This window comes from Dermacentor albipictus, chromosome 5 (genome assembly GCF_038994185.2).
Source record: "Dermacentor albipictus isolate Rhodes 1998 colony chromosome 5, USDA_Dalb.pri_finalv2, whole genome shotgun sequence".
Classification (NCBI taxonomy): domain Eukaryota; kingdom Metazoa; phylum Arthropoda; class Arachnida; order Ixodida; family Ixodidae; genus Dermacentor; species Dermacentor albipictus.
The window spans coordinates 166,546,521-166,571,641 of NC_091825.1; the positions used below are offsets into that span (position 1 = coordinate 166,546,521).

Genomic DNA, 25,121 nt, shown 5'->3' on the forward strand with positions numbered 1-25,121 from the left:
AGGGTTACATCTTTAGGCATAATCTGCTTAGCGAGCTCGAAATTCACGACAGGGAGGTGAGTGCGATTATCTGTGACTCTCAGTATTGTATGCGGGACAGTAACGCTGTGCTTGAGAACGATGGCAGTTATGAGAGTTATGGGAGTTATGAGTTATCGGGAACTGGCGTAGCAGGCGACATCTCGATGTATGTGAAGACCTGTGGTGGAACGTGAACAAAATCAGTCGGTCTTAGGCAAATTTTATGTGGTGTTGGAGGAACGTCCAATAGAAGTAGGTCAAGAAGCACAGTACTTGAAGAGCAATCAATGACCGCTCAATAGGTCTAGAGGAAGTCTAGGCCTAGGATGAGGTGATGGGGGCATTGGTGAAGCACAGTGAAAAGAACGACAGTATGGCTACCGGAAATGCTCACATGTGCAGCATACATTCCGATCCCGGTCACCATGTTAACGTCAGCGATTCGTGCGAACGGAGTAATGGCAGGCGTAACGATGTTTTTTTTAATGGCGGCGTAGGCGGCTGGTCATAATCGATATGTGTGCTCCGGTATCTATAACGGCTGTGACGGATGTGCCATCAACTTGGACGTCAAGAAGGTTATTTCTTGTAAGCAGCGTCAAAGAAGGATTTGTCGGCGTATCCGACATTGCAGCACCACCTCGAGGTGCTGCATTGCCTAGTTTTCCTGCTGGGACGGTCCTTGGTAGGTCGGCGATGGTGAGCGATGAAGCTGGGGTGGACGTGGCTGGCGACCTGGAGGTGAGGGCGAGCGAGCATAGCGGCGAGTCGAGGTTGTGGCGTCGGAAGCGTCGTAGAAGCTACGGAATGAGGAACTTCAAGGCGAACTTGAATTCCGGAAGGTGTTTCGAGGAGAGGGCGGCCAATGGCTCCGGCAGTGATGGGAAACGTGACCAATTCGGCCGCAGCAGAAACAGATCGGCCTGTCGTCAGGTGTACGCCAGTCCGAGGGATTCCTGGTAGTGCAGGGATAACGGACACTGTGAGGTGGACTGCGATAAGACCGAGGCATAGGAGCAGGGCGGGTGTCAGGGCGGCTCAAGGATCAAGTGCTGGGAAGACCCATATTAGTGATTTCCTGACGAACCGCGGTCTGAATCAGCGATATCGTCTCAGCAGTGTTGTTCCAAGACGTCTGTTGAGGCGAGGCAGGAAACGCTGCTTCGAGATCGTGGCGTACAATTCGGGTCACGTTTTCGCTTTGTGGAGGCGAGCTAGATTGGTCGGTACAGGAAGAGGTAGCTGCAGCATTTGGAAGCCATGTAAACTTATTTTATCTATGGTGAGTCTTCATCTGCTCGAAACGGCGGCATTCCTTCATGATGGCGTCGACAGTCGATAAGTTTCTGAAGACCAGAAGGTTGAATGCGTCGTCCGCGATGCCTTTGATAATGTGTCCAACCTTGTCCGCCTCTGGCATGGACGTGTCGATTTTATGACAGAGGGCTAGCACGTCCTGACTGTCGGGACATACGACTCGGTAGCAGTTTAGGCACGCGCGGCGAGTTGTTGCTTCGCGGCTAGTTGTCGACCGGTCGGATTACCAAAAACGTCGGACAGCTTTTCTTTGAACAAGCCCCAGCTGGTTAACTCTTCCCCGTGTGTATATAACCACGTTCGCGCTGTTTCGTCGAAGTAGAACACCACATTGGCCAGCATTATGGTCGGATACCACCTGCTCACCTTGCTGACACGCTCATACATCTTCAACCATTCTTTTACGTCCCCACGATCGAGGCCGGTGAACTTGCCGGGGTCTTGCGGCTGAGGTAGGGCAACGTACTGGGTATGCGTAGTCGGCATTGCAGATGCGGTGCCTTCGAATGGAAGCATGGTCCCAGGCTGGGTGAGATGTCCGCTGCGTGGCTCCGTGGTGAAGACGCGTACCCCGCACCTCCACGAAAATGTCACGGGTATAAAACTATTTACACGGTGTATTTACACAGCGTATATAAACAGCTGCCGAGAATCCCGAGAGGTTCTTGCCACTTCGTCTTCTTTACCGTCGACGATCTTGTTCTCTTTTCCCACCGTAACAATATAATTGGGATCAGAATTGTAAGTGTAAGAACCTAGAAAAGCTTCTGTCAGCTATATTTATATTTACCAGGCATAGACCTATTTAGCTATCGTACGTGGTGAACCATGCGGGCCCGAAATATTATTTGAATTTGCATTTATTTCTTGCAAGTATATAAAATATCAAGAAGATGCATGAACCAAAGACAACGAGTACCTCACAGAGGTCCCGGATCCAGCCCAGTAGCAGCAGTACAGCACACGTAAAAGAATGTACATTTGCGGTAAACAAGTTTAATAATTAAACAAAGGATTGTACTTAGTGTTTAAGTCCATATTATAAAACTATTGCTACTTTAGGTAATAGTATTGTCGAGGTTATACGAAACGAAATAATATCAACATAACTTACTCACAATTTTCACAACGAAAAGCGAAAGATAGACGTGTGCGACCTTGGAGAATTACAACCCGTTTTATAGCGAACCTGCAATAAAAGTCGCAATATCGTGTAATTCTATCGCACAATTGAAAAAGTTGCATATATATATATATATATATATATATATATATATATATATATATATATATATATATATATATATATATATATATATATATATATATATATATATATATATGAGACTGTGGCGTGTGAAAACTTGCCCGCATGGAATGCTTTGGAACAAAACTTGCTGAGAATTCTTAAAAAGCAAGTAACTCATAAACACGTATATTACCTTGTTATGACATTTACCATGGTTAAAAAGACATAGGTGGGCTAGATCGTCGCTCGCTTGAAGATTTACCATGGTGTCCACCCTCCCTCTCTGCCCCCACCTCTCTCAATTCCCGCTGGATTTGGTATAGGTCGAGTTAGCAATTCCTCAATGCAACGGCACAAATTCTTTGTTCGCAAAACACATCCATAATGTTTCACATCGCCTGCATGCGTAATTCACTGCAAACGTCATAGTTGTTCACCCGTCTTTGAAGTTTGCTTACATATTGATCCTAACGCGCCCTTTATTTTCGCCAAATATAAACAAGATATCTTGTTTAGTTCAACGAAGACATCGCTGAAACCAACCTGAATATAGTGAAAGAAAAACGACGGCTTAGTAATTATTTGCAACGCTTATAAGAGGACCAGGAACGTAAAAATTTTGGCAGACATTGCAGTTACCATGTCCCCCATCACTTTCCCACAATTTATAAACCTGTTGTACGCAACAGCTATGTCGGGACATTGGGTATAGGATAGCTTATAGCGGCCATATCCTACGCTCTAAACAATTCTTATTCAAGCATAAGATTTTTTTTACAAAGGCGGCGTTTGATCCGAGCGCATTTAACTTCGCACAGAGAGCTTCCATAGCATACTGCCAACTTTCGCTAAATTTTGTCTTGATGGTTCTTGTAGTTCTGCCAGGGCAGCGGGCTGAATTCTTCCCGGCTCGTTAGACACACTCATAACACTCTAGGGCGCTCGCAAACGTAATTTATTGCTGAAGCCCCAATTACCCATCTATTTGGAACCTCACCTGCGCATCACCCATTATCTTGTCCTTACCGCCACCAAACATAATGAAGCGGCCTCCTTTTGTTCAGTGAGGACACCAGACGAACTAATGTATCATGGATGAAAAAGCAAACAGAAAACAGATGAAGGTTCGATAGTTATTCGTATCATTTCTAAATGAGCCAGAATCGTTAAAATTACGCCACACATTGCACTTAAAATGCTGGCTATTCCGTCAAAGTAAAAAATATCTGAAACGCAGAGTTCTCTTGGGACATTGGGAAACCTAGCTGCTAGAAACAGCGTGATACTTTCGAACACTTGCTTACAATTGTTTTAACCTTGTGGTTGATCAACACTCATTTACTATCGCACATAAACTTGGCGTATTGTTCTCTTATGTTCGCAAAATATGACCTCAGTTGCATTTGTAATTATGCCACCGCAGCCGTCTAAGTTTTGCACCTCGCCGAGGACACTGGAGAAACAAACTAAGAGTCTCGGATGATGCACAAAAGCACATGGAAAACAGCGGTAATTGCGCTTAAAATTCTCTCCATTTTCACGGGAATTGAGCCCTCTCTCGTGCTGTTGTTTTCGGAGTCTGGGAAAAATTTCGATTAGCAGCAGTACGACACAAGGGAACCCTTGAATTAGTAACATTATACAATGCCTGTAATGGAACTACGCAATAAAAAAATCTCGCTGGTCACTGAGAACATTTCTTCGCACTTCGAAAAAATATATACATGATCCCTGCATATTTTACCGAGGATTATAGGGGGAGAAAACTGAATGCACTCTATACCGCATAAAAATGAGGAGAAAGCGACTGTTCAGTAACTGTTTTGAGAGAACATAAGCAACCTACAGAGTGCGAATTTTCAGTACACGTCACCTAAAAGGGGCCTTCATTTTTACAAAATACGAAATATCTGCTTTTTTTCCTCCTACCGGGGAACACCTATTTGTGTGGCAATTATTTAGAAACAGCCTCCAAATGAAATCGTTAGTCAGAAGTGACACGTGCCTTTAAAAAAAATGCAAGTCAGTGTTTTATTGGTATTGAAATGGCTCTGCAGGTCAGACCAAGGTTAGGGTGTCTACCAACCGGGAAAACGGAGAATCATCAGGGGTATTGAGTAGTCTGGAAATACACGGGAAAAACTCAGGGAATTTGTGCTTCTATCAGGGAAAATTAGCCGTAATCTTTTTGAAAGGGAACGAAAGTCGAAGCAATGCTGGCTCGAGTAACAGAGAGGAATCACAACGAATCTTTTTTGATGCCGTGTCGTCGGCTATAGGAGCTGCCAGCGCACAGTCAACGACCGACTTTCCGGATTCCCGATAATTGGGATGGCTTCGAAGAGCCACCACGTAGCCCATAGAGTCAATGTATAACAACGCCTCTGCAAATGTATCTGCAATTTCAGACGCAGGAACCTTTCGCCATCCGATTTTGCGGAGCTTTGGCCGTGACAGCAGGTCCCTAACGGCATTAATCAAAGCCACCACCACTGCCGCTTTGATTACCTCGCTGCTTCGAACCGCCACTCTCGCACGCAGATATGGTGGCAGCCGTAGCCACCACTGCGGTGACGCTAGCTATAGCTGCTTCGACGTTCGCAATTAAGCTTCTTGCCGTTAGGGGCCATGTTTTTCATTGAAAGAATTCGCCGCTGTACCAATGGCACCGACTTCACCTTTGTGGTCCTTGCGATTGGCTTCGAAGCCCGGAAAGCACGTTTCTTTGCATAATGCCGATTCCTGAAGGTCAGCTTCGCCTCAATTGCGAAATGTTACGCCCTGAAGCATGCGCGAAAGTATTGAGGCGAAGCATAGCAAGCGTTGGAAAGGGCGATTGTCCCGGGAATCAATATGTATTCCATAGCTATACACGCCTGCAACCGCCATATCCTTTCCCAGTACGAGCACCTTTATGCCTAATAAGTATACTGGAAGGCCTTCCGAGCTTTTTCAGATGTGCCTGTGGCGATTTGGGCCTCTAAGGGTAGTAAAAGGCATGCATTCTTTTTTCCAAACTGCCCGATTTTTCGAAAGTCTTCGTGGTCCCTTGGGAGTCCGAAAAAGCGGACGTTGACTGTACAACCATGGACGCTCCTAGAAACGCATGCGTTTCGTCGAGCGGACGTGGTACAACCGACCAAGAGGATGCTTAAAGTGGTCTGTGCGGCGAACGCGCGATGGAAGGAGGACGAGAACACAAAGACCTATGCATTGAGGAATGAACGGAATGAACCGGAAAGGAAGCATGCCGCCTGCTCCTTTAAAGGAGCCTGAGTCGAAAAAAGAAAATGTTTGCATGCGCCGAGGGGCAGGTATCCCTCATTGAAACCAAAATAAACACTTTAAACAGTGAAACGCAACACTGAGGCGTTGTATGTGAGGAGAGCGTAGTACTTGAGGACAGTTGAGGCTGACTTAGCAGGTGTTGCGAGAGAATCTCACTTGAGACAAAGTTCGGGTCTCATACCAATGAGTTTGCTATCAGTTGATAGAAATAGCTCATATTCGAAAAAAATTGCTTCTGTATGCATCTCCTTTTTATTCCTATTCGAGAATGTTCGACTCGATTTGCAATGGGTTTTACCATTTCTTTTCGAAGATATTTTATTCACTGTGCATTTTACTAGCCCCTGCCTTCTGTTTTCTTTTGGAATAAGATAAGGGCTACTTCTCACTTTTCAAACTCGATTAAGTCGTTTTTTATTAATTTTACATGCTTGCTAGGGAGGGACAGTTTCGGGAGACATTGTGTCAGCCCATCTTGACATAAAACAAATTTTTGGGTTACTCAAGGAATTTTGCAAATGCACTCAGGGAAAACGTGGAAAAATCAGGGAATTTGGAATTGTCAGCATGGTAGACACCCCAAAGGTCATTTTCACGAGCATATGTACGATAAGTCGTGATAACACAATGGAATGTGACAGTTATACCTGTAGGAGGTTCACTAGATTTTTTATGACGATAAGATACGGAGACTGCAATGCTATGTAGGCTTTATCTGGAAAGGCATGAATAGTTTGAGCATCTGATAATCCAATGATTTCATGCCGTAAGGCACACCAATCATTGAGCGCGATTGATTATAATATTTTATCCGCACCTACCCCTCGCCCGCAGGTTAAATCTACCAAGCACATTCGAATACGGATATAGCGGCCCCAAAAAACTGGCCGTGATGCAAGTTGCAGAAGCTGACATTTGTTACCGCGGGAACTGCCCAGCGTCAAGCGTTCTCCGCAAGGCATGCGTGTATGGTGAATACCGCGCTTGAAACAGAACAGCGCGGTTTTCACGGGGACAAGCAGGGAGAAACGACACGGACGAGCGCTGACTTGCAACTGAAGTTTATTGCTTGGAACGAAGCATATATAACAGCTCCAACCAGCGGGAGAAAAAAAAAAAACCATACATATATTCACAATCGATCATACATGCTGCACTGAACAGGGGAGATAACTGTAATCATCATATCCCCCCGTAAAAATGCCCGTTGTTCGGACGTAATCAATAAGGAGGGGCTACGGACGCGTGCGTCTTTTGCCCAGGTGATGTGCGCTGCTTCGATTATTTCACGGGTTAGTTGGTTGCGATGTTTGCTTAAAATATGTGTTCTAGCGAAGTCAGGGTGGCAGGCCCTGGTGTCCCAGTCTCTACAGTGGATGCCCAGATGCCCTTTTACTGTATTATGCACATTGTTGTTGTGCTCCTTCAGGCGTTCATTCAGGCATCTCCCCGTTTGACCGGCAAACCGACAAACCGACCCCGTGAAAACCGCGCTGTTCTGTTTCAAATGTGTCTTACCAAGTCGCCGAAACGTCTGTTTTAACGAATACCGCGTGTCGTCCAGTACAGAGCGTCCCGAGAAGGCGCAAAAGACTATCGTCGCTGTTTAAGCAGAGGATGCGTAGTAGAGAAAAGCAGTACTTATGTGGTGACTCTACCTTTGCCTTATAACTTCTTTCTCCCTTTCTCTCTCTTTCTTTGTTAAGAAAGAAAATTTAACTTTAGCTGTACTTTTGTTGGATCTTCCAACACGCAGCGGAAAGTGGCCGCTTTCAAACGGGGGGGGGGGGGGGGGGCAAATGACCTAATTTGCCTCCCCCACACACTTTTGACAGCGTGGGGGGGGGGGGCAAGTGCCCCCTTACTCCCCCTCCCCAGTAGATACGTCTATGCCAACCACACGCCATACTGCTCTTTTCGTAGCAGTTGGAGCTACGTAGATGCTGTGCGTCACTGTGCCGCCTTCAGGTTTAGTAAAAGTCGTAACGAAACAGCTTGTGGTGTCTCTTTAACGGCGCACCAGGAATCAGTGGTCATGCCATCGCTGTCCTACTACAACCGTTGGCGTCGTCTTACTACTGCCCTCAAACACGCGCTCTCATCGCATGCACAATTGCTCGCGTTACGAAAACACGCTTGTTTATCCGGTGCAAGAGTTGGAGTCCGGCATGTCAAAAGGGATAGCTGGCCCATGCCGTCGACCAACTTATCCACGTTAAGGACGCACATGAACAGTGGAGTGCGTTAGATCTTTTCAGTCTAGCAAGATTGAAACGAAACTCTGAGGAGCCGAAAACAGCCGCTTAAAACCCCTTCTATTCTCCCTAGACCCCTAGACCAGGCAAACTGCCCTCGAACCTTTATCCAGTCGGAGCATCCAAATACGCCTTTGAGGGCGAGGATTCAAAAACTCACTCCCGCACTTTTGTTTCACTGAACACACCCAACGGAGTGGGGCCTCGTAGACAAGTGTTGTCACGAGGCCCAGACTCAGGCTGGCGTCTCTTGGTTCCTGAGCTGACTCTGCAGTTAGCTGCTGCGTCTGTCAAACGACAGATGCGGTTACCGGATTACGGGGTAGAATGCCGTAGAACACCCTTTCCCAGGTGTTTTGTTGCTCCAATTTGTCCATGAAGGCGACAGCGTACCAGCTAACAATACTCGGTCCGCCACACATGCGTCGCCTTCCGGCGCAGGTAGTCTGTCCGAGGGAGACGCATTGTTTGCTTAACGAAGCGATTCGTCGCAGCGGGCTAGGAGAGGCTAGAAGGTCAGTAACACCACTGGCCCATCGTAACGCCGGTAACACTGCAGAATCGCCAGTGACGCTGCATAGCCAGCTGCCCATAATCTGCTTCGCATAACGTCAATTCACGCAGCGCTTTCAATGTGCACAGTTTTATCTCTCCCGTGTTTGTCTGCCATGTGTTGCATTTACGGCGGCTAATTTGTACTCTATATGACATGCCCGAGCTGTACGCATTGCTACATTGGCTGTTGCTATTCATGGCAGCGGGCGCGTATGACGTACAGATGACTGCGGTGACGCCTTCGCACATGGGGAGAGGCTTTTTTTTTTAAAGTAGGGCTGTTAGAACTTCACCGGGTATCTCTTGACGTCCACAGCTGCACCGATCTGGGGTAGGGAGAGCTGAGTGAGAGTGAAAGCCGAGTATAAACATAGCATCGCGCAGCATAGCGACGCAGCGAGGGTGATTGAGCCTAGCGGGGAGGACAGAGTGGTGCGGCGGGGACATGGGTGGTGTGCCATCATTGCTCTCCGGTAAAAACCCGTGTGCTCGCTTCGGTGGTCCTCTTTCTCGCAGTGGAAAAAAAATTAAGCGTGGCTCTGCTATCGCAAGCACCGGAGACCAGCGGAGCTGGGGGAAGCCCAGCAAAACTTAGACTAAGTGTGCGGTTTGGGACTATTTTACTTGCGTTTCCCCAGCTCCGCTGGTCGCTGGCGTTTGCGATAGCAAAGCGACGCATAATTTTTTTCGAGAGGAAAGGCGCGTGGTATTTCGTTCAAAACTTTACCTCTTTTATGCGCCTACATCTGTTTAAAAATTTCCAGACATGATCGTCAATGCATAACTGTATACCAAGCGCTTTTCTGCCTTAAATATCCAAACCTGCAGAGGGACCCTTGAATGCTGAGAAAATCAAATATTTTCGTTGCGGGAGAGAACAACGAAGTAACAACACTTTTTCTAGTTATACCAATGCAAAGTAAAAAAAGACAAGGAATAATGGCAGATTTTCTAACTTTATGTTATACACACAGCAGCCTTATGAAACGATGACATGTTTTCATCACTATTGTAAATGGTTAGTCAAGTTATGTAGCGAAATTCGTCGCCTAATGCGTCTTTGTGCGCGCGGTAGGCGAGAATCGCACCAATGAGGCTGTAACTTAAGAGTCCTCATATAGCGTTTTTCAGTACTACCAGGATATCGTTCCGCGTAACTGTGAATGACTTACGTTCAAAGCTTCATTGGCGATACCGGCTGCTAACTGTGCACTTCTAAAGAGAATAGATGGACAGGTAGTACATACCATTCTTTTTGCTTCTCACGTCTCACCTGCAGTAAACACGCAAAAGAAATCACTAACGCGTGCAATCCGAAGCCGCTGCATGTGGCTGGGCATGCCCACATTGGCACACATCCCTTTCGAATACCCCAGTGAATATAAAACCGCCAAATCAATGAACATGAAGTTCCACGTGCTCGAGCTAGAGCGTCTCCTGTGCTTTAAGTATGACTAGACTGCGGAGTAGTGTTCTGATTCTCAACATGTAGTAAGAACTGCTCTCTCCCATCTTCCTGTTTACTTAACTCCTCTGGGGGATACTACATGCGATGAAGTCCTCTCTGTAGTTCTGTGGTTCAGAAGCTCTTAGTGTGGCTAATGACCAGCCAACTGTTCGCTATTTCGACTTTAAAGAGATCAAAGCTTGCATGTTCCAATCGTGATCTGCACACAAGGCCCGATCTAAAACTTCAACTAAGGCCTACTGATCATCAGGTCCATTGAGAAATTAGTCTGAACGAAGGGATGTTTATGTGGGCACTTCTGGTGGCTGGGCATGCTCAAACAAGTAGAAAGGGCTGTTAAGACCTGTAGCATCCGCCATACTTATGGAGAGCGTGAAGGTTGCCTGGATCCAGGGCAAAAACGAAACAATACAGAGCAACAGCAGGGGCGGTGCCAAAGGGGTGGGCACATTGGGCACGTCTTCTCCCCCCCCCCCGCCCGCCCCCACTTTCAAACTTTTTTTTTGTGTCAGAAGGCCGCTTGTCCAGCCGGGCGACGCTCGCGCTCAATCAGAGTCATTGATCCCTAGCTGTGCGTCAAAGTGACTCAACTCACAGGTGAGATTGGCGACCTATGGTCACGCTTGATTGCTGACGTTGCCGACACTTTGGATGACACGTAGCCGACACTCGGGCTTAATCAGACTAAGCTCAGTCTCTAGCTGTAAGTCAGAGTAACTCAACTCGTAAGACAGTTTGGCTACCAATGGCCACGCCTCATCGCCCATGTAAGCCACTAGGCCAGAACTTGCAGAGATCGTCAACGGCACAAGAAAGCAACAAGGCCAGCGGGATTGCCACAGCCTCTTAAACCTCCTCGACTACCATTCCAGCAGATAGGTATAGGTTTGTTGGGGCCATTTCTGACGTCCACATCATGGAATAAGTGGTTTATCGTATCTATCGATTACGTCACAAGATGCTAAAGCGGAAAGCCTTCCCACAGGTTGTGTGGCCGAAACGGTGAAATTGTTCATGGAGAACATCCTGCTGCGACATCGGAAGTCCTCATCACTGACAGAGGAACGGCGTTTACTGCCGACTTACGCGAAGTTGTCAGCACGCCCCAAAACGCGCGCGGCATGGTTTTGCCCATCAGACACTCCTGCGTGAACCAGAAGATCCCATGATGGACTCCTCGTGAAGTAGCCCGGGAGAGATCTATTGTACATGTGTGACACGTGTTTGTGTGTGAGGACAGCAGCAAGACGATGACGACGATGACGAGGTTAGTGTGCCCGGAAGAGTGATTGATTTCGCACTCCCGGCGAAGAAATATTACACGCTGTTTCGTTATGCTATGTTCAGACTACGTTCGTAAGGCGCCGATTTTTCGTAACATACGTAAGCGGAAGCGCAACAAGCGTATGCGTCTAGTTCAGACTGCGAACGTAAAGGTACCAACGTGCGCAATTCTCGCAAAAATCGTGGGTGAGAGTGTTGAAGGGTCGGCAACATTTACGACTGTTATGTTACGACCGTTGCGACACAGCCAATGACCGATAAGCTTTCGGCTTTCAACAACCGGTGACGACACTTCCGTCCTCCCGTCTGCAGACAGCTCCGGGCGCGGGAAGTGGCATTCCGCCATTCCGTGCGCACGATTGGCTGTGTTCGTGAAAATTTTTGCAGTGCGCCTTGCGAGACTGTTTTCAGTTCATCTGGTTTATCCGCCGAGAAAATCGATGGCCGCAGATGCGTGCTCCGAACTTCGATGAGTGGTCTCATTAGGTTTTCAAGGAAGCGGAACTGCTGGGGCGACATGCGCATGATGTTATGAAACATCGCAGCGTCACCAACTCGGAGCTTGGCGAAAAGGTTGTGAAAATTGCCGTCCGCGGCCCTGTCGAGAAATACTTGCCGCACCCAAACCCTTCTGCGCCGCCTTCGTCGTCTTTGGGCGATTGAATACATGACTATAAGTTTGTTTTGAGCGTGAATTTCTTCGATCTCGGCCAGCGCTCGCATGTTGGCAGGAGCCATATTGGACCGCTGGTGACGTCCATTCTGCAGCTCCAAATTTGATTGGCCTGTTGTAAAAGCCGTAATTTAAGCAGCAGTAAATGTGAACAGAGGTGCCGGCTTAACTGCCGTAACGTTTTTTACAACCGTTACGTTTGATACGCCAAAAGAGCTGTTACGCGCGTTACGACCGTAGTGTGAACATAGCATTACTCGGAGCGACACCGAAGGCCGCACAATGTGGCAAGGTGTAGCGCTACGAACTTCAAAGTAAGGATGAAGGAATGCGGGCCGATGCCAAGCACAAGTACAGCACAACGTCTATAAAGGCTATCTAGGTTGGGGGGAGAAATCGGCACGCTCTCGCTTTTATGAGGAATTTCATGAGTGACGTGACGAACGCGAAAGACAGTGATATTGGCAATTACTTGTGTGTTCATGCATTTGCGGCCTCTAGAAAAACGCCGCGCGCGCCTGTTTCTCTTTTGCGCACATATTCTCGAGCGTCAGACGCATGCGCCATATTGCGCACGCACCGGACGCGTCGAAAAAAGCTAAAAACTAATCCGGAATGGACAATGAGATATGCACATAGTATCGGACGCATTCACTGTGCGATCCATGAGTTCAGATTCGATGACCCACAGCTATGCGCACCGCTATTGTGTTGCTTGTATTTCTGGGCACAGGTTTGCGCAGGGGAGAGCTACGTTCTAAACGCATACATATGCTTACTTAATATAAATCTGGCAGTTTGACGTGCCAAACCCACTTTTTGATTATGAGGCACACCGTAGCCGGGACTTCGGATTGATTTCGACCACTTGGGGCTCTTTAAGGGACACCCAATGCGCAGTACCAGACCGATCTTGAATTTCGCCTTCATCGAAATGCAGCAGCTGTGGCAGGGATTCGATCCCGCGAACTCGTGCTTAGCAGCGCAACATCAAAGCCCCTAAGCAACCACGGTAATATCTTTGCTTCAACGTCGTCACCACAGCATTAGAATACTGTGCTAGGTGATTTTAGTGGTGCCTCACAAACTTTAATAAAGATACGCACATTGTGCGGAATATAACCAACCCTTATATATAGCTTTCATTGATTACGAGAAAGCGTTTGATTTTGTCAAAACCTCAGCAGTCATGGAGGCATTACGGAATCAGGGTGTAGACGAGCCATATGTAAAATACTGAAAGATATCTATAGCGGCTCCACAGCCACCATAGTCCTCCATAATGAAAGTAACAAAATTCCAATAAAGAAAGGCGTCAGGCAGGGAGATACGATCTCTCCGATGCTATTCACAGCGTCTTTACAGGAGGCAATCAGAGGCCTGGATTGGGAAGAATTGGGGATAAAAGTTTATAGAGAATACCTTGCTATCCGCTGATGATATTACCTTGCTTTGTAACTCAGGGGACCAATTGCAATGCAGGCTCACTGACCTGGAGAGGCAAAGCAGAAGCGTGGGTCTAAAAATTAATCTGCAGAAAACTAAAGCAATGTTTAACAGTCTGGGAAGAGAACAGCAATTTGCAATAGGTAGCGAGGCACTGGAAGTGGTAATTAAATACATCTACTTAGTGGTGACGGCGGATCCTGATCATGAGACGGAAATAATCAGAAGAATAAGAATGGGCTGGGGTGCGTTTGGGAGGCATTCTCAGATCATGAGCAGCAGGTTGCCATTATCCCTCATGAGAAAAGTGTATAATAGCTGTGTCTTACCAGTACTCACCTACGGGGCAGAAACCGGGAGGCTTACGAAAAGGGTTCTACTTAAATTGAGGACGACTCAACGAACTATGGAAAGAAGAATGATGGGTGTTAACGTTAAGGGATAAGAAAAGAGCAGATTGGGTGAGGGAACAAACGCGAGTAAATGACATCTTAGTTGAAATCAAGAAAAAGAAATGGGCATGGCCAGGACATGTAATGAGGAGGGAATATAACCGATGGTCATTAAGGGTTACGAACTGGATTCCAAGGGAAGGGAAGCGTAACAGGGGGCGTCAGAAAGTTAGGTGGGCGGATGAGATTAAGATGTTTGCAGGGACGACATGGCCACAATTAGTACATGACCGGGGTTGTTGGAGAAGTATGGGAGAGGCCTTTGCCCTGCAGTGGGCGTAACCAGGCTGATGATGATGATTGTCTACTACAACGCACGCGCAAGCTATATTGAAATAAACATGTGCGTGGAATGAACACCACAAAGGAGAAGATATCCGTTTTGTTCTCTGCCATATCCACGCCGCGCGCAACAGGTTTATTGCTGAACATCGCCAACTCGTCCAACACCCCGTTGTTTCGAGATATGTAAATTCGTAAATATCAAAGATAGAGAAAACAAATTGATAACGTCATACAGCGTGTAAAGCAGGGGTGGCTAGAATGACAGTGCTAATGACGTGGATGCCTGCTTGGCTTGGAATGTGGTTAATTTTCCTCCTAGCAACATGGGAGGCTCTTAGTAAACTAAATTATAACGCCACCGCAAAGAAACTTTCTGTCGCCTTCTGAGTATAAACCTACTTGGGGCTCTATAAGGTAACGCAATTGCAAACTGTTTGTATTAGGTTTCTGCAATTAGCCTTCCACGACTGGTGAAAAATCTTTCGCACCACCCCGACTTCACCTGTCTGCCACGGGGCGTCGCGAAAACCGCGAAAACTCCCCATGGAAAATCACGTGTTTATAACCTGTTTATCCATGATAAAACCAAAGGAAAATAATTATTTACCATTCTGTTCCTTTTCTTGAAATTAGCGCCTGTTATTGGTCAATACTTCTCTGACTGCGCCCAGTTCGCTCACTTCGCCAGTTTCTCACGCGACGTTACAAAATTGCGAAAACTGAGCGCGTCAAAGTGACGTATGCGCATCGCATTGGTATGCTAAGCGAAACTGACGTTTGTTTCTGAATAGCCTGAGACTGCCTCGTTCCCAAATTAATATAACAGGTTGGCCTACCAGTAACTCGAACGCTTGCTACTGGAAGCTGCAGGGAGCGTAGATTTACTAGCGTGTAAAATTTTTTTTGTGTGGGAACATAACGTGGTCGAGAGATTTCGGCATGTGTACAACATTGTTCTGCCAACTCTGCTTCGCTGAGGATGCGTTTCAGCTTCATTTTGAACCTGCCGTTGAACACCACCGCAATTTTTTACCAGTCACCGCCAGATTAGCAAGGGCAAGCCGACCACTCACAGACGCCGGCACCGCCCTATACTCATCCGGTTATCTAGTTTCACAGCGCTGGCTCAGACCCACCGAAAACATCTACACTGCTGCGTGATCTTCGCTCCTTATTAGCCAATTAGATGAGGGAAACCTGCCAAGAGAAGCAATGCTATTCTTTGTGAAAGCCAACTAAAGTGACCTCCTATAAACGAGGAGAGCGTTGGCTGGTTCAAACAACCATGCGCGTCACCACCTGATATCAGCAGTTATGTAAATTTGACGTTACAAGATTGAAATCAAACTAGATTGGAATAGTTTTAGATTATAGGGCCCTCCTTGCACGTGGTTTTCAATTTACTCCTTTGTCTAACCTCTATTTGCCTTTTTTTCTTCTTCTACGCAGCATGCAGAGATGAAGAGTGCAAAGCCCTCTGCGAGGGCCAGCTGAACCAGGAATTTGTGGATGTTATAGGGCACTGCGAAGGGGCGATATGCAAATGCGACTACAAAGAACGTAATATGCGCCATTCATTTATTCACTTTCTACGATATTTTTTTGTGCGTGTGCGTTACTTGAGCGACAACGGCAACCGCTCGGTACAGCATGTACATTAAAGTTCCATCGTATTTTTGTGTCAAGGTAAAATGAATGCTGGCAAGACCATTCAATAACCCACAAAAATGTTTTATGAGAGCCGCAAAGAACTGTTTAGCCCTTGTTTCACGCAGATGGTGCCAGCATAAATGATGTGTACCATAGTGTCATGTACAAATGCCAGGACATCCATTGGTGACTCGGGGGGAGGGAAAAAAAAGAGACGTAAAAGACTCGTGAATCCCACCCATCTACGAAGTATAACCAGCATTTACTTACTATATTACAGAGCATACTGTCCGAGAGCGAAGGAATGACAAGAAAAGTGGCTACTTATTCACGAGGATGGCACTCATTGCGCAATATTAATAACTCTGGAGTTAACAAAACTGTAGAATAAAGAAAGACCCAGGACTCGTATCACTTGGACAAAATACCTAGTAACGGACAAAAAATAAGATTGCTACAAAAAGGAGTCAAGGGGTGATGTGAGTTACAGTGTTTACCATATCCAAGCTTTAGGCTTTTCAATTGGTCAGTATGTCAGCGCTGGTAGAAGTAGTCAAGAATTTTGCGGTGTGGTATGCTTGCCTTTAAGAGTGTTTTACTCATCACGATGAGTAAGTAATTTGATGGAGGATTACTCAATATGTGAAAACACAGTTTAGTTGTCGATATCACAAGTAACACAGCTTCAAAAGCTGTCCAGAATAAACAGAACGAAATAGTGACCAATATTGAGTTAATTTCTATGGACACTGAATTTAGAGCTTCGTATGAATCCGTGAAGGTTGCCACAAGAGGGCGCTTTCATTCTTGTTCCTTTCATCGGAATCCCGCGATTGATGTTTCTGAGAATCTGTGGTTTCGCCTATTAAATAACGCAATAAATTAACCTGGAGAACACGAATATTTATTTACAAATGCCCAAAAATGCCATTTCATGTTGTCACTCAGTCGTGCATAGATCTTTCTGCCTTCCTTAGTTTGTAAAAAAATAGTACTTGGCTTGCAAGTATAAAAATTGTTTCAGGTTGTTATTTGAAAGCCAGATATGTAGCCACATTTAAGTACAGGTCCAGAGATTTTATTGATGGTAAGAGAAGTGGAAGAAAAGACGCGATGACCGATGATATATGGTGAATGATATATGATTGTGTGAAAGTTTAGCTGGGGTTTGTAACGACTTTTTTAACGGTTGCAATGACCATCGGTACATGAAGAATGGCGCCCTAAAATAGCGCCTCAATCTATGCAAGAGTAGCGAAGTGGGCATGTTATGTCTTGACTATAAAGGTAGTTGAACGCGGGGAAATATGAAGACAAAAGAAGACACAGGGCCTGCAGGAGCCTATGCGTCCCATGTGCCTTTTTTTTTCTCATTATGTTTCCCTTCGCTCAAACTCCTTTAGTCCATCTATGTCACGTGACTTCACCCGTCGACCGCAGAACGTTTAGTCGTTATCAGCCATGACTGCTACTATACACCAAGCCTACGCTGTTCTGAAACGGGTTTCTCTTCAACTTCTAAGAGCGTTTTCTTATACCATTTCCCAAAAATCTGAATTCAAATATCGAATACAAATTCGGAAATTCCAACAGCTTTAGCGCTTTTATTGCGCTTCAGTTTATCCAGAGTGTATCCTTCAGTGTATCCAGAGATTGGCATAAACAGGCCTGGAGTGCGGCCTGATCCCGGTGAGCAGAACCGGTAACGCACTTTCTCACCAGAGCAGGATTGACCACCCTGGTGCAGTACTTGACCACAACCTCCTATATGAATACAACAATCAAACCCCGGCCCTCAGTCCACAGCAGCTGCGAAGCAACTGACTACGGCGGTGGTCAGACCTGCGACGCAGCAGAGGGTGCTAAGAATCCCTGGCTCCGGACAGGCCGCCATTGGAATCTGAACCTGGCAACGTTTAACGTTAGAACGTTATCTAGTGAGGCGAGTCTTGCAGTGTTATTGGAGGAATTAGAGGGCAGTAAATGGGATATAATAGGGTTCAGTGAGGTTAGGAGGACAAAAGAAGCATATAGAGTGCTAAAACACGCGCACGTCCTGTGCTACCGGGGCTTCGCGGAGAGACGAGAACTAGGAGTCGGATTCCTGATTAATAAGGCTATAGCTGATAACATACAGGAATTCTATAGCATCAATGAGACAGTGGCAGGTCTTGTTGTGAAACTTAATAAGAGGTACAAATTGAAAGTCTGGATAATGAGGTGGTTATAATCAGAAGAATAAGAAAGGGCTGGAATGCATTTGGCAGGCATTCTCAGATCATGAACAGCAGGTTGCCATTATCTTCAAGAGAAAAGTGTATAAGAGCTGTGTCTTACCAGTACTCACGTACGGGGCAGAAACCTGGAGGCTTACGAAAAGGGGTCTACTTAAATTGAGGACGACGCAACGGGCTATGGAAAAAAGGATTATGGGTGTAACGTTAAGGGATAAGAAAAGAGCAGATGGGCTGAGGGAAGAAACGCGAGTTAATGATTTCATAGTTGAAATCAAGAAAAAGAAATGGGCATGGGCAGGACATGTAATGAGGAGGGAAGATAACCGATGGTCATTAAGGGTTACGGACTGGATTCTAAGGGAAGGAAAGCGTAGCAGGGGGCGGCAGAAAGTTAGGTGGGCGGATGAGATTAAGAAGTTTGCAGGCACAATATGGCCACAATTAGTACATGGCCGGCGTTGTTGGAGAAGTATGGGAGAGGCCTTTGCCCTGCAGTGGGCGTAACCAGGCTGATGATGATGATGATGATGTATCCTCTCCTGTCGTTCGCTGAATTGGAGAGGTGTATGAGATTACGGTTGTGGTCACCGCCTTTGGGGTTCTGCTTTTCCCTTGCAGCATGCAATGTTCGAAGATGCCAAAGGCTTTGTCGCCGAGAAGCAGACAGGAGGCGTATGCCGAACGCAAGCGGAAAATGCCAACGAACGAACTGTATTTGCACTCTTGAAGATGGTAAGCCTCTCATCCTTACTAAGTTGATCTGGGACAAAAAGGGACAATAGATTTCCTGACCTCTATCATTAGCAAAAATGTGGTTATTGCCCTGAACAATTAAGACAAAACACTAACCGCTTTGATTTCCCTTAATGTCTTTGACAAAATTCTGGGGTTTTACGGGCAAAAACATTCATGCGGCCGCAACATTCATATCGGGATGGTTAACCAGCAAAGCTTTTTAGGCTGCATACTTTATGAAATTATTCATTTTTTTTTCCGAACGGCACCACACTACGCCGACGCAAGCGCCGCCACAATCACCGCACCTACAATGCCCTGCCGCAAGCGCTGCTGCAGCCGCGCCGGTACCCCCTACGCGTGTGACCTTATAACCACAGAGGGGCAGGTCACGTGCACAAGCGCCGTCGCCACACTATTTCCCCCTCTCCCCTTACCTGCCTCCATTACTGCAGCGTGGTTGCTACACTCTTCCGCCTCTTCCATACCCGTCTCCATTCCTGCCCCCGCGCCGTGTGCCCAATATCGACAAAAGCCGCCCAGGGTACCTCCCCTGGAAACGCATGCGCGGGCACACAGGGGCTAGAGTTAAACAGTTTACAGAGGTAAACTATGACCTGATTCTGAGGCTCACCGGCAGTGGGGGACTGAAGATTAATTTTGGCCGCCTGGGATGCTTTAACGTACTCCGATACCTAACTACAGGACCGTTTTAATGCGGAAGCAATAAATGGCCCATGAAGCGGGGAATCTGGTGGCGTGGCAGGAGCTGGTACAAAAAGTCACGTAGTCACAGAGACGCGCTCGCGGCACTGCTCGCGCGTTCGTCGTCGTCTTCCTATACAGCTGGCTCCGATGCCGTTCATCATGTAAGCGTTCCCTTAGTTCTCCTCCCTCTGCGAAAGCGCTGACGGCACTGACCTACTGCCAGTTGGTGCGATGATTTCAATGAATCCTGTCGTGCGCTCCGATAGTCGAACCTTCGATGCAGACGGTACAAGAAACCACATGGTCACAGAGGCAGACGGTTCCGGTGGCCGGTCTTATACATTGCCGCTCGTTGCGGTGCTGTGAGTCGGTGCGGTGATTTCGGTGGGTTCTGTCGTGGGCTTCCATGGACGAACCTTCGATGGCGATGGTACAAAAAGTCACGCGGTGACATAGACAGATGCTACCGATGGCCGGTCTATACACAGCGCCACTTGTCGTGGCGCTTTAAGTTGGTGCGGTGAATTCGGTGCGTTCTGTCGTGGGCTTCCATGGACGAACCTTCGATGCAGATAGTACAAAAAGTCACGTGGTCACAGAGGCAGAAGGTACCGGTGGCCGGTCTATATATAGCGCCGTTTGTAGCGGCGCTGCGAGTCGATGCGATGTTTCGGTGAGTTCTGTCGTGCGGTCGGATTAACGAATGTTCCATTTCAACTTTTCAATCAGTAGTTGCGACCGGCTCCTTTGAGAGTCCACGCAAGTAGGCGAACGAGACGGAAGCATGCGATGCGAGGAATGATACAAGACAACGTGCAAGCAGTGCCATTACGTTTAGTAAAATGAGTCATCCTCGAAAAGACGTCGCGTGCTTTTGCTTTCATCCACGTACTGTTAACTAAGTGCCCTTAACTTTTTTGCATTCTGCCTCAATCGTAATCCAGCCGTCCTGCCCTGGATCGAACCAGAACGCCGTAGCTGGTGGTGGCCAGCCAGAATATATACAAAAATGAAAGCCACAGGGAGACGTCGTCTTGAAATTGCACCATGTAGCCGTGACGACATAAAATTTCACGGCATCTGCTCAGGTGTATTAAACAACTTATCCGTAAAGCCCGACTAAATTAAAACTAAAAAAGTCAAAGACAAGTTTCGATATTTTCTACTGTGCCAGAATACACCAAATAAGAAAAATGCTTAGATATCCTTGACGTAACACTGACGTGTCGGTGATGAGGTTTCGGAGCGAAATAATAAAAATAAACAAATCAAATTTCTCCTCCCATGGCTACTTTAACATAAACTTCCTGCCACGAAATGAACAAGCAGAGTATATTGAATGGGTGGTTTGTCATTCTAAGCTAATATCACGTTTATCTTCAGCGCCCCTTTATTGCAGTGCCATAATTGCAAGCAAATGTTTTGGTGATGTGTTTGGAGCGCATGCTAGTACGCAGTAGCATGCCTTGTGAAAAAGGCTGCCAATAGACATCTCTCGCGCATCGCCTAAGCTGTTGACACAGCATTTGACACTTGTTGTTTGACATTTGTTAATGCCCATTCTCACTTTTTGACAACAACAACAAAAAAATAACTTGTTTCATTCTTCTTACAGATTGCGATAAAGCGAAGTGCAGGAAAGTATGCATTGCTAAGTACCCGGGAAGACCAAGCGCTGCCAAGGGAGTATGCATCGATGGAGAGTGCACCTGCAGGCATAAGTAGTAAAACAAGGACAAGCCGAAATTTTCTTCGGAAGTCGATGGGGATAGCTATAGGGATTTCTTGGTATAACATATCGTATTTGGTTGTAGCGCAAGCAGAACGACAAGGACAACAGAAAGGCACATCTGGCAGACAACTGTTTCTTGGGAAGATGCACGGATGTTCTGATACTTGGTTTTGCGAGCAAGAACAACTGTGGCGCTAATATTCAAAATAAAAAATGTACTCGCGTCATTGTGTCATATGGGTGCTGACGAAAGACTTATACCATACGCAATTCATGCAATGTGTAGCTTCACATTAACTCCACACACAGATAGTGTGCGCATGCTTTGACTCAGGGGTAGATGCAAAGTTGGAAGCTTGCACCTGACTTTCTTTTTTTCTCCACGTGACCCGCGACAAATCCTCCCGAAGAATAGAAAAAAAAAGTTGCCTGTGGTTTAGCTTTGGTTCACGCTAGTTGAATTGCGAAAACAAGAGCTGCATGCTTACGCTTGTGGTGTTAGCTTGTGGTTGAGCGTTTGGTTTAGCTCTATTGTATAGACACGACAAGACATACTGTTCAGGGTCCCTATAACGTAAAACTATTCCAATATGTCTTTACTCCAATCTTCTGACGTCAAATTTGCGTAACCGCCGAAGCAAGCATGGGGAGGTCACCCGGAGGGTTGTCTCAACAAACCAATCAAGCGCTCTCCTCGTTCATAGGAGGTCACTTTTGTTTGCTTGAAAAACGAATAACATTGCCTACACTGAGCGGAGTGTCTCATCTAATTGGCTCACAAGAGGCGAGGAGCAAGCTCAAGTGGAGAGGGATTCGTTCGTGCTGAGCCACTGCACTGAAAATCGATAACCGGTAGAAGAGGGTAATGCCAGCGTCTGCGATTAGTCCGCTTTCCCTTACATAGCTTGCGGTGGCTCATCGACAATCGCGCGGCATGCAAGGGAAGCTTCAGAATGATGCTAAAACGGATCCTCAGCAAAGAAGAGTTGGCAGAACGTGGTCGTAAACGTCCAGAAAGTGCTGAAAAACGTTGCGCAGCCACGCAAAAAGATTTATTACAGGCAAATAAATCCATGCTCTCCCGCAGGTGCGAGTAGCCAGTGCCTGAGCGATCGGCGGCAGCCATCTTTTATTCCTTTCGGAACGGGGCAGCCTGCGGCTATTCAGAAGAAAAGTAACTTTTGTTCGACATATTAAGCAATCTTTAACTCGTACACGTCACTATGACGCGATGAGGTTTAGTGGTTTTATGACGTCGCGTGACAGGCAGGTGAAGTGGGTGCAGCCCGAAAACCCTTGACCGATAGCCGAGGGCTAATGGCGAAAAGTCGTGGAATGAGATATAACTATTTTTATTTCGTTCGGTCAAATCATGCATAATCAGTGTCTGCACGTCTTATCATATGTTGAGCTATCGCGGTTTTCGTGACGTCGCGGGGCAGACAGGTCAGGTGGGGGTGGTCCAAAAAAGTTTTCGACCAATCACGGAGGGCTCAATGCAGAATTGGAATAGAAATGTTTGGACAAGTTTTACGTTATAGCGCCCCAGGTGACTAGGCTTTTACGACGCCTCTCAAGTCGTGCAGCGCGGTCTTCTGGCGTCTCTTGAGCGCGTTGTCTGTTCCTCTCGCTTCGTTCTGTCGTTGTTGCGCCTCTTTCGCGCCCTCCATAACGACTAAATACACTGAGGCGACGCGCATATATATATATATATATATATATACCCCCGTGAGGCGACACCTCCTTTCCCTCTATCCCAGCGGAGCACATCTGGTTGAGCGAGCGGCGACAGTAGCGGCGTCGACGGCGGCGCCATCTGATGGAGTGCGGCTGCGGTGTTGCTGGGCAACGGATGCTCAATGTCGTTCATCGGCCACGGCATATGGCATACAGGCGTGCGATCGCGCAAACAGCTCGCTTTTCCGTTCTCTCGCTTGCCCTCTCGTGATTCGTTGGCGCCCGCGCGTTTCGTCACGGCCGTCATTGCGCCGGGGCGGGACCACAAAATGCGCTTACGTCACACTCCTGTCAATCATTCCAAAACCGAGTGAAATCGGCCGCTATCGTGGAACGGTCGACAAGGGCATTCGTTTCGAAGAATGAATGGCCGTTGCCATAGCAGCGCTAGTAGCAGACGATGCGCCTGTCGTCTGCTCGTAATGTCGTCGCTCGCCGAGCATGGTTGGCCCTGCCGGGGGTCCAGTTTTTTTAGATTAAAGCGCGATCCGCCACTGCAGAACGTTAGCGATGTTAATTATTGAAAACAACTGTGATCACAGTGAAATTAAATGTTGTGCCTGCGCTGTGATAAATATAACTAGTGTTCTTCTTTTTAATGTTCTTTGATCTGAGCTCATTTGTCGAGAATGCTCGCCGTTTCACGTTGTGCTCAGAGAATCGCGTTCATTGTTCGGCGGTTTGACGTTCACGAGTCACAATAGCCGCTCCTATTATCGCGCTTTTGGAGTCTCTCGGGCAGCCTCGGCGACGCATCTTTCGGGACGCATTTGACGAGCTTACCGAGGAAGAGTTCCGCGATCACTTCAGACTCTCGAAGAGCACTGTACGGTGGCTCTGCGAGCAATTGGAAGACGTCATGGGTGACCTTCGGACCAGTGGCATCACGACGCAAGGCAAGGTGCTTTGTGCTCTCCGTTTCTTCGCGATGGGGAGCTTCCAAAGATCCATTGGCAGCGAAGAATTTGTATCCATAGGGCAGGCTTCCGTGAGCGAGACCATTCACGCAGTTGCGGAAACAATAACCGGGGTGCGCCGGCAACAGGGTTGGGTGAGCTTCCCGTTGACAACGGCCGGCAAGGCTAGTGCAAAGGCGGCCTTTACGGATCGCGGCCGCATTCCCGGTGCCTATATAAGCCACATAGAGAGGCTTATTGTACTCTGCAGATTTCGCGATAACCTGGTTGATAACATGGATGTGATCCATTGTAAGGTATCTCTTCCTTAAGCCAGCTTGTTCCCTTGGTCGACAAAATCCAGTGTTAACCTTATTCTATTGGAGATTATTTTGGTAAATATTTTATATAATACTGGGAGCAAGGTAATGGTCCCATAATTGTTCAATTCTTTAACGTCTCCTTTTTTTGTCGATTAGTATAATGTCTGCATTCTTCCAGTTTTCTGGGACCCTTGCAGTCGATAGACACTTCGTGTAAAGAGCCGCCAGTTTTCCAAGCATAATGTCTCCTCCATCTTTGATTAAATCGACTGTTGTTCCTCCTTATCCTGCCGCTCTTCATCGTTTCATGTCTTTCAGTGCCCTTCTGACCTCATCGCTAGTTATAGGAGAGTTTCTGTATCCTGTTCATTACTGTTTCTAAGTGAACTATCGTGACTCCTCTGGTTACTGTATACAGGTCAGCGTAGAATTTTTCCGCTGCTTTTACTATATCTTCGAGATTGCTGATGATATTATCCTTCTTATCTTTCAGTGCATACATCATGGTTTGTCCTATTCCGGGTTTCTTTTCTCTGATTTCAGGCTGCGTTCATTTTTTACGGCTTCTTCAGTCTTTCTCATGTTATAGTTTCGAATATCAGTTATTTTCACCTTGTTGATCAGTTTTGACAGTTCCGCGAATTGCGTAACGCTGTGCGGCCGCCGGTCCCATACAACCGCGTAGAGCGCAGGACTCAACCACAGTGCAAACGGACACAATGGCAACAGACAACAGAAACCCCACAACCGAAGGCTACACACAGACCCCCACACGCCTGCCTACACACGCACAAACTCAAACAAAGACCG

The 25,121-nt window shown here is 46.9% G+C and overlaps 1 long non-coding RNA gene across 1 annotated transcript in view; it reads left to right on the forward strand.

Moving 5' to 3' along the window:
• Positions 1–21,582, forward strand: part of LOC135917548 (uncharacterized) — a 31,044-nt gene extending 9,462 nt beyond the window's left edge. Inside the window, exons 3-5 of the long non-coding RNA XR_010569320.2 lie at positions 15,743–15,853; positions 18,799–18,912; positions 21,239–21,582. This is a non-coding gene — a long non-coding RNA (uncharacterized lncRNA). The remainder of the gene's footprint in view (positions 1–15,742; positions 15,854–18,798; positions 18,913–21,238) is intronic.
• The last annotated feature ends 3,539 nt before the right edge of the window (positions 21,583–25,121 follow it).